Source organism: Telmatherina bonti (genome assembly GCF_933228915.1).
Source record: "Telmatherina bonti genome assembly, chromosome: 18".
Taxonomy (NCBI): Eukaryota; Metazoa; Chordata; class Actinopteri; order Atheriniformes; family Telmatherinidae; genus Telmatherina; species Telmatherina bonti.
Window position 1 is genome coordinate 25,023,517 of NC_136616.1, and position 14,282 is coordinate 25,037,798.

Sequence of the window (14,282 nt, forward strand, 5' to 3'; positions counted from 1 at the left end):
ACAACTGGAGGTGTTTCCTTTATGCAATACTCATCTTTATTTTAAAATCAAACATACTAAAAAAAAAGGTCTCTATCAAATGATGAGGTCATAGTTTTCCAGAGTTTGCTGAACCAACCTGAAAATAATTTATTCCTTTATGTCTATGTATTTATCTTTGTGTTTTTGACAGTCCTGTTTCCTGAAAAGTTGCCTGAAAAGCATGAGGCCAGGTTGATGGTTAACTATTGCATGTTGCTCCTTTATTTTTATCAACTTAAAACAAAGAAAAAAAAAAGAAAAAGAAAATACTAATCATTCTCACAAGGTTGAATAGGATGTTCCATCTTTGAATTATGCAAATATACGACAAACTTAACTATTCACTGCAAAAAAAAAAAAGTTGATTAAACCTTTCCCTGCCAGTGCATCTTCTTGCTCTGCAGTTCATACGTATGAATGTGCAAGCACACAAGTATTGCTTTACATGTGCAAAACAAGGCCACGGTATGTACAGTACATGTGTCGGTTTCCTAGATAAACATACTCGGAGCAGGTCAGCACCCTCATATGAGTAACTTAGTTGTCTCCCTTACGCTGACACCAAACATTGCTGTTTGATCAGTGATATTGGGCCTCAGAGTCAAAGAGCTGCTTGTCACATGTGTTCAAGAGAGGGCAGGAATTTGCCAGATACCAAGGAGAGAAATGCCCTTCGTAGGAAACTTGTTTTTGGCCCAAAGAGCCAAAAAAGAGGTCATGGCTTCAGAAAAAGGCATTGTATTCTCTGAAATAAAAAGAAACTCTAAATTCAAAATGAGGTTATTAGGAATTGGGCTTTAGGAGGTACAGATGAATCAGAAATTTGTTGAGACAATTGATACCTATCTTATAGATTTGGCTTGGAGAACCCAGACCTCCACCAAGCTCATTTCTACTCATATTGGGATCTACGCTCTAAGTTATAGTCCTACATTAATTTAAATGGATACACTTTAAGACATACTGTAAGATTGCCATTTAAAATATTGTTTGTAGGTTTGTTTCCACCTGTTATAGCTAATCTTTATGAACAATACAGCAACATAATACCCACTGATTTCATAAAGCATGAATGCATTGCTAACTGTTTTTAAAAGAGCAATATCTGGTTTTCTTTCTTGCATGGTTAAAAATGTAGTTAAATTTAGCAGGGAATCAAATTTGGACACAACACTGAAATCTTAATTCGTAGATCTTTACACTTCAGTGTGAGTTTTCTTGGTCCGTTTTTTTTTTAAACTCAAGTGCATCCATCTTGTTGTGAATGAATCTGAAACAAGGGAATGCATTAGCACTCAACGACATTTATCTTTAATTATTCTTGTTTAATCTTATTCCTTCGCTATTCAGATTAATTTCCCTTTATAATGTCCATCATTTCTCCACATAACGGGACCGATTTTAGTGAATTTATAGCCAAACTTAAGCAAAGCTAACCATGCATCAGCAGCTTCAGGCAGAGACAAGAAGTGAGAGCATTTCTCACTAGATGGTACCCTGTCCCAACATGCAATTTGGCATGATGTATCATCACACTCTGTGGCTCTGCTTGTTAGCTAACCTTTAAAAATGATTCAAATTAACAATCTAAGCTGTCAACTGTTTGCCAAAAAAAACAACCTTTTATTTAATTAATGAAAATAAAAAAGAATAAAAAATACTTTTTTTTTCCACTCCCAGAGGGAAATTTAAATTTTGTAGTAGGCTTACTTTCAACAATTGTAACAGTAATAACCAAGTTCAAATGTTCCACTTCTCAATAACAATAAAACTTAAAAAGGCTTGCTCTTCATACATATTACATTTTTTACGCATTTTAAAACATTAACTTTGACACAAGTGCTTTGCTAACAGTTAGCAGACGAGCGGGCGTTTCATCGGTCTGCTCAGTTCACTTTGCAGGTTTTCTCAAATGTTCAATTAATTCCTCCAACATAAAATCCCCCAAACTCGTCCAAAAGTTGTTACTTTACCTTGTTATAGCTCTAAACCCCAGTCTGCAGGCCGCTCAGTGCCACTCGCTTGAGTTTCTCATCTGTCCTGATTGCCTTTACGGCTCTGTGGAATTTGGCAAGCTATCTGTATGTGTGTGTTTGTACGTGTGTCTGCTCATGCTTGAGACTCCAAGGGAAAGGAAAGCTCTTGCCATTGCTGGGCCTCCGTGTCTCAGGATGCCAGGCTTGCTAAGGGTACAGTAACCTGCCTGTCTGTCAGCGCAGATCTGTTTCAGCTGCAGGCATCACCTTCCTCCGGGTATGTCATACCCACTGCTTGCTGTCTGAAGGCGACATACCACAAACTGTCAAATGTAGATGCAAAACACTCCCCATGCTGCTGCCAGTGATCAGTCAGGTTCTTTGTGAACTCAAGGGTATTGCTTTTTTCCATTTCTTCTCTAGAGAAGTATGAAATTACATACAAATCCTGGCTTACGGCTAAAACCAGCCTGCTGCTGGATGAATATTCATAATTACTTAGTGAGGAATAAGGTTGGATCAAGTCCGATAAGACTAAAGCTCCATTGTGGATCAATCCGAGCAATCCTGGCGTCCTGTGACATAAATAGAATCAAAACAAATCTGAGGTATGCCTGTCAGACTTTCCATTTATACAACAGCACGGCAAAAACAATAACACAGCTGGTAAAGACAAACAAAGTACCAGAAGACACGAATATGTTTTAATAAATCTACTCGACGTCGGTTGCAGGCTGGAGGGCTGGAGTGTTATTTGAAGGATTAAAGCATCTACAGTTCAGGTTTGGAAAAAATAATGGCCAAGCACACCGAGAACCTTTTTCACTCTGTTTTTCTTTTTATCATTTAAATATATATAGACAGTCTTTTTTCATTGATTTCTTCAGTTTTGTCATGTCATGTATGAGTCACATTATTAGCTAGTTATTAAGTAATTAGGCAGATGTTCTACAAGGCATTTGGTGCATGTGTGCTTGATAGCCATTGTGCATCGGAGCATCAAAATCCACATGACTCATCTTTTATTTCGTAAAATATGAGGAGAAAAAAGTGGTGAAAGGAGATGGAAAACACTGAGGGTCATGCAACAGTTCAGTGCTGCAAACCCAGACATCACACTGATTACTGCTGCTGCTGGTGTTCCTGCTCCCCTGCAAACGCCTGGATTAGATCCATTTAGACCATCTGAGCAGAGGTCTGTTTGAATGCATGTCTTATGCTGATAACAAACAAAGGAAGGACAAGGACAGAGGGAATGACAGACAGTTTGGCCTGTCTGTCAGCTGCCACTCAGTTCCCATTATGACCCCTTTCAAATCCAAGCTTTGTTGCTTTGGTTTCTTCGAACTCCTGCACACCTTAGGTACTGTTTTGGAGGCCAGATGACAGAGAAACTGCAAAGGAAAAGCCTGGAGAGAAAGCAGAAATGAAGTAAGGGCTCTTTTCCCACGTTGTTCTTGGCTCTTGCTTGCCCCTGAAGACTTAAGCGAACACTTCCAAAACAAAGAGATTGTCTGTGTAGGTGCCCAAATCCTCAACCCACGCATGTACGCACACTTGCTCAAAGACAGAGACACACTCACATGCTGGGAAATAAAAAAATGTTATTCTAATTCCTTCTAAGTGCCTGTTAATGCAGCTGTTTTCTGTAAACACTGCTTCGGACGGCACGGCTCGGACATTTGGTTTTCGATCATTCTCAATTATATTACTATTACCAGGACTCGCCATGGTTGTCAGCAACGGCACCCAGAAAATATAGCTGTGAATTGCTGCCCTCTTGCCAGCACAAACAGCCGGCCTGCTAATCCCAGCATGGCTCTGTGAAAACGCTGTGTTGATGGGATGCTGTCGAAACATGGAGAGGTCATTTGGGACGGTGTTGAAGCCACACAAGGGCAAGCTTTCTGTGGTCATTGTCTGATATGCAATATGACCCACTCAAAGTATGCGCTCATTGACCGGCTCAGCTATCGTATCTATGCCTCACAGGGCAGCAACCAGTGTGATGCTCTTCCAGCTATGCAATATGAGACTTCATGGTTTCCCTCTGAGGAAATCACCCCAAAAAATTGTCAATAAGGCGGAATTGAGGCAGAGGATTTTCATTTCTAATGCCATAGGCTTCATCATTGTCCAGTTTTAAATCCCTTCTTCAGACCCATCTATTTTCACTGGCATTTTGCCCAGAGTGAGTTTGCTGTTATTGCTTTTATTGTTTATTTGTTTCATTGTTTTATATTTTATGGTTTTAAACTTTACTGTTTTGTTTTCTGTTTTACTGTTTTATGTTTCAATATATTAATTATGTTGTGTTTAGCACTTTGTTAGCAGTGGCTGTCAGAAAGTGCTTTATAAATAAAGTTGGCTTGGCATACCGTCCTTTTTCTCACACTTTTAATCTTGTACATTTGTTTACTTATTGTTTTAACTTGGTCCCTACAGTGGGAAATTTATGGTTGTCTTAGTTAATGAGTCAGATTCATTATTTGAGGATTACATAGAACAGGTGCACAGAGCCCTGCTTGATAAAGTATCTTGTCTAAACACATATTGTCTGCACAGATCTGTTGTTTATCAAAGGCTGAAGAAATGTATATTCCAAAAGGAGAAGCGTCATCCTGTTAAGTAATTCATTTCTGCAGGCATGACCTAAGCAGCTCTTGGTTGAAGCTGGGAAGAATAATAGAGCAAAATTTAGCAGCAGGACCTCAAAAGCTTGTGCAACTATTTATATCCAAGATGTTGAAATTCTGGTGCAAATCCACTCTAACACCAAGACCACAGCCAACATTTAGTCTACCCCTGCTCCATCAAAATGACAGCCAGACCACTATTAATGACAGCAGAGGGGGTTTTATCTATGTAACCTGACTCAAGATAAGAGGTAGACAGTGTGTGTCTTTTCAGAATCACCTACATTTGTGTCAAGTGGTAAAAATTAGCATTAATAAAAGTGGGTTAAATAACTTCTTTTATAGGAAAGGTGCAGTCATGAAGCCACAGCTAGTAACCTCCGTTTCATATTATTATCATTAATCATAATGGTGTGAAATCTCCTGTAGGTGTTTTATTGACCTTTTTTCATTTGCTTTAATATGTAATAATAAGCAAATACAGGTTTAAAGTGGCATTAAATCAGTTTCAGAACCTGATATGAACACAATATTTCCTCTTATCATTATTAAGAACTTTGTTTACCTGTTGTTTTGTGGTATAATGGTTTCTATGAAAGAAGAAAAAGGGGAGGGGAAAGGTCCGCTGGGTTGTCATCTGATGACTGCAAAGGCCAAAACATATGATTCACATTAGTTACTCAACCCTCATACCCTGTTGATTTGGGCATTTTCATCCTGGAAGAGAAGAAATGTTTGAATAAAGAGTTTCACCACAGGATAAAGGAGATCACCCAGAGCAACTTTGTGTCCATTTTTCCCTTGAAAAGCACAAACGGAGCAAATCCATTCAGCAAAATTCCCATATAGCATAACAGGACCCCTGGATAGTTTCCTTGTGGAGGTCAAGAGTTCAGGTTTTTAATATATGACCCATCCACACTACCCTGTTAAAAACACTGTCCAGAAAAGGTATCAGAATACTAGATGATCTCTTTGAAGAGGGTAACTTTGTTTCTTATCAAACACTATTAGATAAATATAAATTAAAGGGAAGGGCCCATTTTTGGAAATATCTACAGATTAGACACTGCATTAAAGATAAGATTCTTCCAAATAGTGAAGCTAATGTAATTGAACAGTTCTTTAAATTACCACTAAAATTTCAAACAGCCTCCAAGTGGTATGAGGTATGTTCTTGGAAGACCAGCAAAGGATGTGATCACTTAAGGAAGCTGTGGGAGAAAGATTTGGATTGTGTTTTGGATGAAGGAATATGGAGGGGGATTCTTTCCGACACTGAAAAATATGTTAGAGAAGCAAGAAGTAAATATATTCAATATAAAATAATACATAGATATTACTACACTCCAACTAGACTCAATAAAATGAAATTAATGAAAGATGACCTTTGCTGGAAATGCAAGGCACAGCGTGGAACGTATCTACACGCTTTGTGGGAATGTCCTCAAGTCTTCCCTCTGTGACGGTTTTGAAGCTAGTAGGTAATTGGCTAGAATGTATACTTCCAATCTCACCAAGGCTCTGTCTCCTCGGAGACAGAAGAGAAGTACCAAATGTAAATAAATTAAAAATTCGTATTTTAAAATCTGCTTTATTGACTTGTGCTCGTCTGATTCTGAGGTGTTGGAAGGAACCCCAAACTCCAAATATAGAAACATGGAAAGTTGAAATTATAAAAATGGCTGCATATGAAAAAATGTTACTGAGACTGAATGGTGGAAATGTAGCTATTAATGAACAATGGGAGAGTTTTATAGATTTTGGGTGCGCAAGAAATTGAAAAGTAAAATTGGGTTAATGTGAACTTATAAAGAATGTTATGTATGCTGAACACCCACCATCCAAATCAGACTGTTGGACCCTCTCAATTTTGCTTTAAACAATTTCTGATTGAATTTGCCTGCTGAAAGACCTGCCTTTTTTTTTTTTTTTTTTTTTTTTTTTTTTTTTTTTTTTCATTTTTATTTTATTATTATTTTTATTTTATATATTTTTTATTATTGTTATTGTTTTGAAAAGATAAAAGTTCAATAAAATGTGAATTACAAAAAAAAAAAAAAACACTGTCCAGCTGTTCAGTCTGAAACCACACAATGTGAGGACAGTGTTCCCTAAGGAACACATATGAACCAAAAGGCATGTCACAAACTCTTTTCTAAATCTCAGCCTCCTTTCCTCATGATCTAAAGAGCTGGAAGGGACATCCACTCTGCTGCTACACTTTATCCCCTCCCGTCTGCTCTTTCTTCAGGCTGCACCTCTGACTGTGTGTGATCTGGAGGTGTGACACTTTCCCAGTAGCCCACAGGTATCCGTTACCCAGCCAGTAGCCTTGGCGCTCTGCTTACAGCCCTACCTGTCTGAGAGGGCACAATAGAGAGATCGATCTCCAGTCCCGTCCTGACAGACTCGCTGCCAGCTGCGTGCCAGCAGACCTCTCAGGGAGCGGGTCAGCTTCCATGACTGGTCTTAGTTTTCATCTCAACTGTCTGCTGAAGGAGAGGAGCTGCTCTCTATCCTCTGAGTTACAGATGTGTTTAAGTAATGAAAACTTCCCACATTCGCTTGCCCTTTTATGTTGTTTGTTTAGATTATATCATTTGAACAGTCGGTATATATTATCTTCAATTCTGCTTTGTATATATATTACTTTACTATATTTTTAAAGCAAACTACTATATTTTTTGCAGATACATCTGAAACTGAAGTAAAATATTCTGCATCTTGTAAAAAGTCAGAGTTTAATTGCTCTTTTTTTATTTAGAAAATCAATGTAATGTTCTGTAGGACCAAATTTAAAATAAGTGCAGCTAATGTCATGACAGAAGGGTGGACAGCAGAGGATGGTAAAAAAAAAAAACTTCTCTAATTTGGCGCCATCTAGTGGAGCATATCTGCAAGGGTTTGTAGATTTAATGAAAAAAAGAGTAAATTCTGATTGACTCAGTAACATGAATAAGTTTTTGTTTTGCACTGTGTTGACCATATCAGCAGTGATCACTGCCTTTTAATTTACGGATAAAAGAAAGGAAAACCAAGTAGTTTAAAATCACTGTCAGAACTTCTGCTCTCTTAATGTTTCAAAAGTACCGTAGTTGTTGCTGTTTTTGTTTTCAACATAGTTTATTTCAGAATCTACGTTGTATTAGTGTTTTTTCCAAATAGTCTTGAGCATGTGTCTGATGCTTTCACTGAGAAATTATTTTTCCTGAGAACAAAGGTATATCATCCATTCATTCATTATCCGAACCACTTAGTCCGATGAAGGGAAGCTGGAGCCTATCCAAGCCGTCTTTGGGCGAAAGGCAGGGTACACCCTGGACAGCTCGCCAGTCCATTGCAGGGCCACACAGAGACAACCAACCACTCACACTCACTCCTATGGGCAATTCAGAGTAACCAATTAAACTAACATGCATGTCTTTGGCCCCTCCCTGATCCGTCACCTTATCGTGGTGGATGGGTTTGTGCGTCCCGAAGATCCTAGCAGCTATGTTGTCGGGGGCTTTATGCCCCTGGTAGGGCCACCCATGGCAAACAGGTGTCTAGGGGAGGGACCAGACCAAGGTCCCTCATCATTGACCTCTATGATGACGACCAACCTGGGCATGAATGTTCCCTTGCCCGGACGCGGGTTACCGGGACCCCCCTCTGGAGCTAGGCTTGGAGGTGGGGTACGAGAGCGAGCGTCTGGTGGCCGGGCCTTTGCCCATGGGGCCCGGTCGGGCTTAGCCCGAAAGGGTTACATGGGCCCCACCTCCCGTGGGCTCACCATCTGCGGGAGGAGCCATAGGGGTCGGGTGCGATATGAGCTGGGCGGCAGCAAGAGGCGGGGACCCTGGCGGTCCGATCCCCAGCTGCAGAAGCTGGCTCTAGGGACGTGGAACATCACCTCTCTGGTGGGGAAGGAGCCTGAGCTTGTGCGCGAGGTTGAGCGGTTCTGGCTAGATATAGTTGGACTCACTTCAACGCATGGCTTGGGCTCTGGAACCAGCACCCTCGAAAGGGGCTGGACTGTCTTCCAGTCTGGAGTTGCTCATGGTGAGAGGCGCCGAGCAGGTGTGGGCATTCTCATCAGCCCCCAGCTTGGTGCCTGCACATTGGGGTTTACCCCGGTGGATGAAAGGGTAGTTTCCCTCCGCCTCCGGGTGGGGGGACGGGTCCTGACTGTTGTCTGTGCTTATGCGCCGAACAGCAGTTCAGAGTACCCACCCTTTCTGGAGTCCTTGGAGGGAGTGCTGGAAGGTGCTTCTTCTGGGGATTCCATTGTTCTGCTGGGGGACTTCAATGCTCACGTGGGCAATGACAGTGAGACCTGGAGTGATTGGGAGGCATGGTCCCCCCCCTCTGAACCCAAATGGTGTTTTGTTATTGGACTTCTGTGCTCGTCATGGATTGTCCATAACGAACACCATGTTTCAACATAAGAAACACCTGTACACCTGGCATCAGGATTCCCTGGGCCGCAGTTCGATGATCGATTTTGTAGTCATATCGTCGGACTTGCGGCCACATGCCTTGGACACTTGGGTGAAGAGGGGGGCGGAGCTGTCAACTGATCACCACCTGGTGGTGAGTTGGCTCAGATGGTGTGGGAGGAAGCCAGTCAGATCTGGCAGGCCCAAACGTGTTGTGAGGGTCTGCTGGGAACGTCTGGCTGAGTCCCCTGTCAGACCGAGCTTCAACTCCCACCTTCAGCAGAGCTTCGAACATGTCCCGGGTGAGGCGGGAGACATTGAGTCCAAATGGGCTGTGTTCCGTGCCTCTATTGCTGAGGCGGCCAGCCGGAGCTGTGGCTGTAGGGTCGTTGGTGCCTGTCGTGGCAGTAATCCCAGGACTCGTTGGTGGACACCAACAGTGAGGGATGCCGTCAAGCTGAAGAAGAAGTCCTATCGGACCTTCTTGGCCTGTGGGACTCTGGAGGCAGCTGATAGGTACCGACAGGCTAAGCGGCATGCGGCTTCGGCTGTTGCCGAGGCAAAAACTCAGGCATGGGAGGACTTCGGCGAGGCCATGGAGAAAGACTTCCGGACGGCTTCGAAGAGATTCTGGTCCACCATCCGGCGGCTCAGGAGGGGGAAGCAGTGCTCCATCAATACTGTGTACAGTGGAGGTGGGGAGCTGCTGACCTCAACTCGGGACGTAGTGGGTCGGTGGAAGGAATACTTCGAAGACCTCCTCAATCCTACCAACACGTCTTCTGATGAGGAAGCAGAGCTGGCGGACTCAGGGGTGGACTCTCCTATCTCTGGGGCTGAAGTCGCTGAGGTGGTCAAAAAGCTCCTTGGCGGCAGGGCCCCGGGGGTGGATGAGATCCGCCCGGAGTTCCTTAAGGCTCTGGATGCTGTCGGGCTGTCCTGGCTGACACGTCTCTGCAGCATCGCGTGGACATCAGGGGCAGTGCCACTGGACTGGCAGACTGGGGTGGTGGTCCCCCTTTTTAAGAAGGGGGACCAGAGGGTGTGTTCCAATTACAGGGGAATCACACTCCTCAGCCTCCCTGGTAAGGTCTATTCAGGGGTCCTGGAGAGGAGGGTCCGCCGGATAGTCGAATCCCAGATTGAGGAGGAGCAGTGTGGTTTTCGTCCTGGTCGCGGAACAGTGGACCAGCTCTATACCCTCTTTGGGGTCCTGGAGGGAGTTTGCCCAACCAGTCTACATGTGCTTTGTGGACCTGGAGAAGGCATTCGACCGTGTCCCCCGGGGGCTCCTGTGGGGGGTACTCCGGGAGTAGGGTGTACCGGACCCCCTTGTACGAGCTGTCCGGTCCCTGTACGACAGGTGCCAGAGCTTGGTCCGCATTGCCGGTAGTAAGTCGGATCCGTTTCCGGTGGGGGTTGGACTCCACCAAGGCTGCCCTTTATCACCGATTCTGTTCATAACTTATATGGACAGAATTTCTAGGCGCAGCCGAGGTGTTGAGGGGATCCGACTTGGTGGCCTCAGGATTGGGTCCCTGCTTTTTGCAGATGACGTGGTCCTGTTGGCTTCATCTAGCCGTGATCTCCAGCTCTCGCTTGAGCGATTCGCGGCCGAGTGTGAAGCGGCTGGGATGAGAATCAGCACCTCCAAATCTGAGACCATGGTCCTCAGCCGGAATAGGGTGGATTGCCCTTTCCGGGTCGGGAGTGAGGTCCTGCCTCAAGTGGAGGAGTTTAAATATCTCGGGGTCTTGTTCACGAGTGAGGGAAGGATGGAGCGCGAGATCGACAGACGGATCGGTGCGGCGTCTGCAGTAATGCGGACTCTGCGCCGGTCTGTCGTGGTGAAGAAGGAGCTGAGCCAGAAGGCGAAGCTCTCGATTTACCAGTCGATCTACGTTCCTACCCTCAACTATGGTCATGAGCTGTGGGTCGTGACCGAAAGAACGAGATCTCGTATACAGGCGGCTGAAATGGGTTTCCTCCACAGGGTGGCCGGGCTCACCCTTAGAGATAGGGTGAGGAGCTCGGTCATCCGGGAGGGGCTCAGAGTAGAACCGCTGCTCCTCCGCATTGAGAGGAACCAGTTGAGGTGGATTGGGCATCTGGTCAGGATGCCTCCTGGATGCCTCCCTGGTGAGGTGTTCCAGGCACGTCCCTCTGGGAGGAGACCCCGGGGAAGACCCAGGACACGGAGGGATTATATCTCTCGGCTGGCCTGGGAACGCCTCGGGATCCCCCCGCAGAGTTGGCAAATGTGGCTGGGGAGAGGGAAGTCTGGGCTTCCCTGCTTAGGCTGCTAAGCAGGTGGGAGGAAGCCGGAGTACCCGGAGAGAACCCACGCATGCAGCCTAAAGGTATATCAGTGAGTGTTTAAAAAAAAAAAAACTTGAACTATTCTCTTTATCTTCTTCACAGCAACATAATGAGTTTATAGAGATCAAGTGAGGGCAGTGAACAACAGTCAAACTATGTCATTATTTACTCAAGGTGGAGAGTCAGACGACTGCACCTGCATCCTGCAAGAACACACAACTCAAGCTGTGGCCAGCCTGCGTATGCTCCCTCGTGCAAGTGGATTTTATAGTCTTCTCTAAAAAATGTCTGCTTAAGTAAGGCAACTTATCTAAACACATTTTTTTTTTTTAAAAATTCCATTTCAAAGCATTAAACATTACTGTGTTTTTGCTCTTTTTGTGATATGAGTGATTAAAAAAGAGCAGTTTACAAAGTTCTAGTCACCATAAACCTTTGAAAGCTTCAATAATCTTATAAACATGTTGGATCATTATTAGGAAAAGGCAAGCAGATAAAACCAGCAGCTAAGACATCCTCTAAAGACCACAAACAATTGAAAGTGATACTGCCAAAGCAGCAGAAGACTGCAAGAATACAGAAAAATGCTTTCAGGTAGGTATTGGTCATATGAAGAAAATTAAATGAACAAGAACAATAAAAATTAAGCTAAAAGTTCCCAAATGCAAGTTTCCATTGTAACACTCCAGATGTGTTGGTGTCCTGTAAAGCCTGAAAGAACAACAGATGTTCTGATTGGAGGATCCTTTGATCCAGGGATGCAGAAGCAGATGTAAGCAGTGGTCTGGTCCAGAAGTTCTGATCGTCAGAGAAGCAGAAAAATGCCAGCAACTAATCAAAAGAACATATTTACAGATGTGGATGAGGTCGATCAGGCAGGTTTGTATCACATCTGGCAAAGAGTTGCAGTCAGAATGACAAACAGCTGGAGGATGGTCACTGCACTAAAGAACCACTTCTGTCATCCCCATTTCAACAAAGAAGGAGAAGGGAGGAGGAGTTAAGAGAGTGTTTTGTTTTCATTTAGCTGAGGTTTATTTGTAGACAAAAAAAGAACAAAAGCAGAACTTTATTAAATGTTTCACCTTTCAATCAAAACTCTTGGTTTGTGACACTTTATTAGTAGAGGCAAGGTTATATTCAGGTAAATACCAGAAATCTGTGGTTGTGAAAGTAACACAGTCGGGGAAAAAAGAGAAAAAAAAAAAAAAGTGGTCCCCAAACTCCAATATTAAAAACTGTTGGGCCAAAGAGCAACACGCTAAAGGTCTTGCAATAATCCTCACAATTTCCACACTACTGGAGATACTTTTATAGACCTCACATAAGCAGGGAGTTCAAGAGACTAAACAAAACAAGTAAAGGAAAAAACAATTACAAATAAATTAATTATTTAAAGGAAAAACTACAGAAATGTTTCAAGCAAGAGTTCTAAATCTCCGTGGATACAAAAACTGTCAATACACTGTGAATGTCGGAGGTAGAAGCAGATCCGAGCTTTTGCTCCACACTTTTGCCTAAAATATATCCCAGCTACATCTTATCTTTGTTCTCATGCATCTATAAAATCAAATCATTTTGTTGCTTTGCTATTTAAACCAGTTTTGAAGTGATTTTCCTCATTTTTCCACCTCTCTGTATATAAGAACAAATATTACTTTAGCATGGGATAGCTAATAGCCTTAATGATTTGCTGTTTTCCCAGTACATCAAACCTTAAATGATCCCAGTATTCTGATGCCACTGACACATTAACACATGCAACACATAACCCAGATGACTACATTTCGTTCATTTGAACCTTCAAACATTATATGACTATATGACTTCAGAACAGTCTTGATTTCATCACATCGTCCAAGTGAGTCACCCACTTGCTCTTTGATTCACATAAAGGCTGATCAAGCAACTAACAGAATACGACGTGTACAATAAAATACAATCTGATCAATGTCCACCACAACGTGGAGTCTAAGTATGTGTGTGTGTGTGTGTGTGTGTGTGTGTGTGTGTGTGTGTGTGGGGGGGGGGGGGGGGGGGGGGCGCTATATTACTTTATGTTCAGTTACATTTTTATCAGTTATCTAGTGTTTGAGTATTTTTTTTTTTTCAGGAGACTAGATGAACTTGAAACCTTTCATTTCACAGAAGTTTAGTATCTGTAGTTTACTGCGGCCAACAGTCTCATGTGGGGATGATTTTAAATAAAGACTGATAAGTAGGCCCCAGTGGGTTCATTTACAGCATCCAGAGTTGCAATGTGAGAATCAAAATTAAGTTCAAATAAACTTCCTTTACACTTAATTCTCTTTTTTAAAAAGTGAAAAAAAAAACACTGAAAAGCTCTAAAAAATAAATCAAAGCCTGCAACAGCAAACATAGACCTGTTTATCTGCTGATAAACTACTTGTGTATGACACTACAAAGCCATTAAACATAAAGATGATAGTCAAAAGAACAGGTGCACAGTGTGATGTGTTCAATATCTTCTTGATTGCGACATTGACATCAAGTTATCAAAAGTCTCAAGTTCTGGTTAAAAACGTGAAATAAACCACAATAATCAACAATATTGTGGACTTTACAGTAGGTCTGGTATAACTTTAAACAGAAACTACATTTTAGTTATGAGTCATGTATGTTTGCAAGCGTATCTGTCAAATAATCATAAGGTTTTCAGGACTACTGTGTGGTTTGTGTCGCTCTAGGCAAAATAATAAAACAGCATTCCTTCTTTTTGGTACACTGCGCTTCCAGATTATTGCAAAGAATTTTAAGGCGTCAGGGGTTTGCATAGTTTTTGGTCCACCAGCTCATTACTTAGTGGAGCCTCATGAACTGCACTAATACGTTTACAGATCCAATTAATCGGTGGTGGGAGAAGTAGTTAAATCCTTTACTGATTTAAT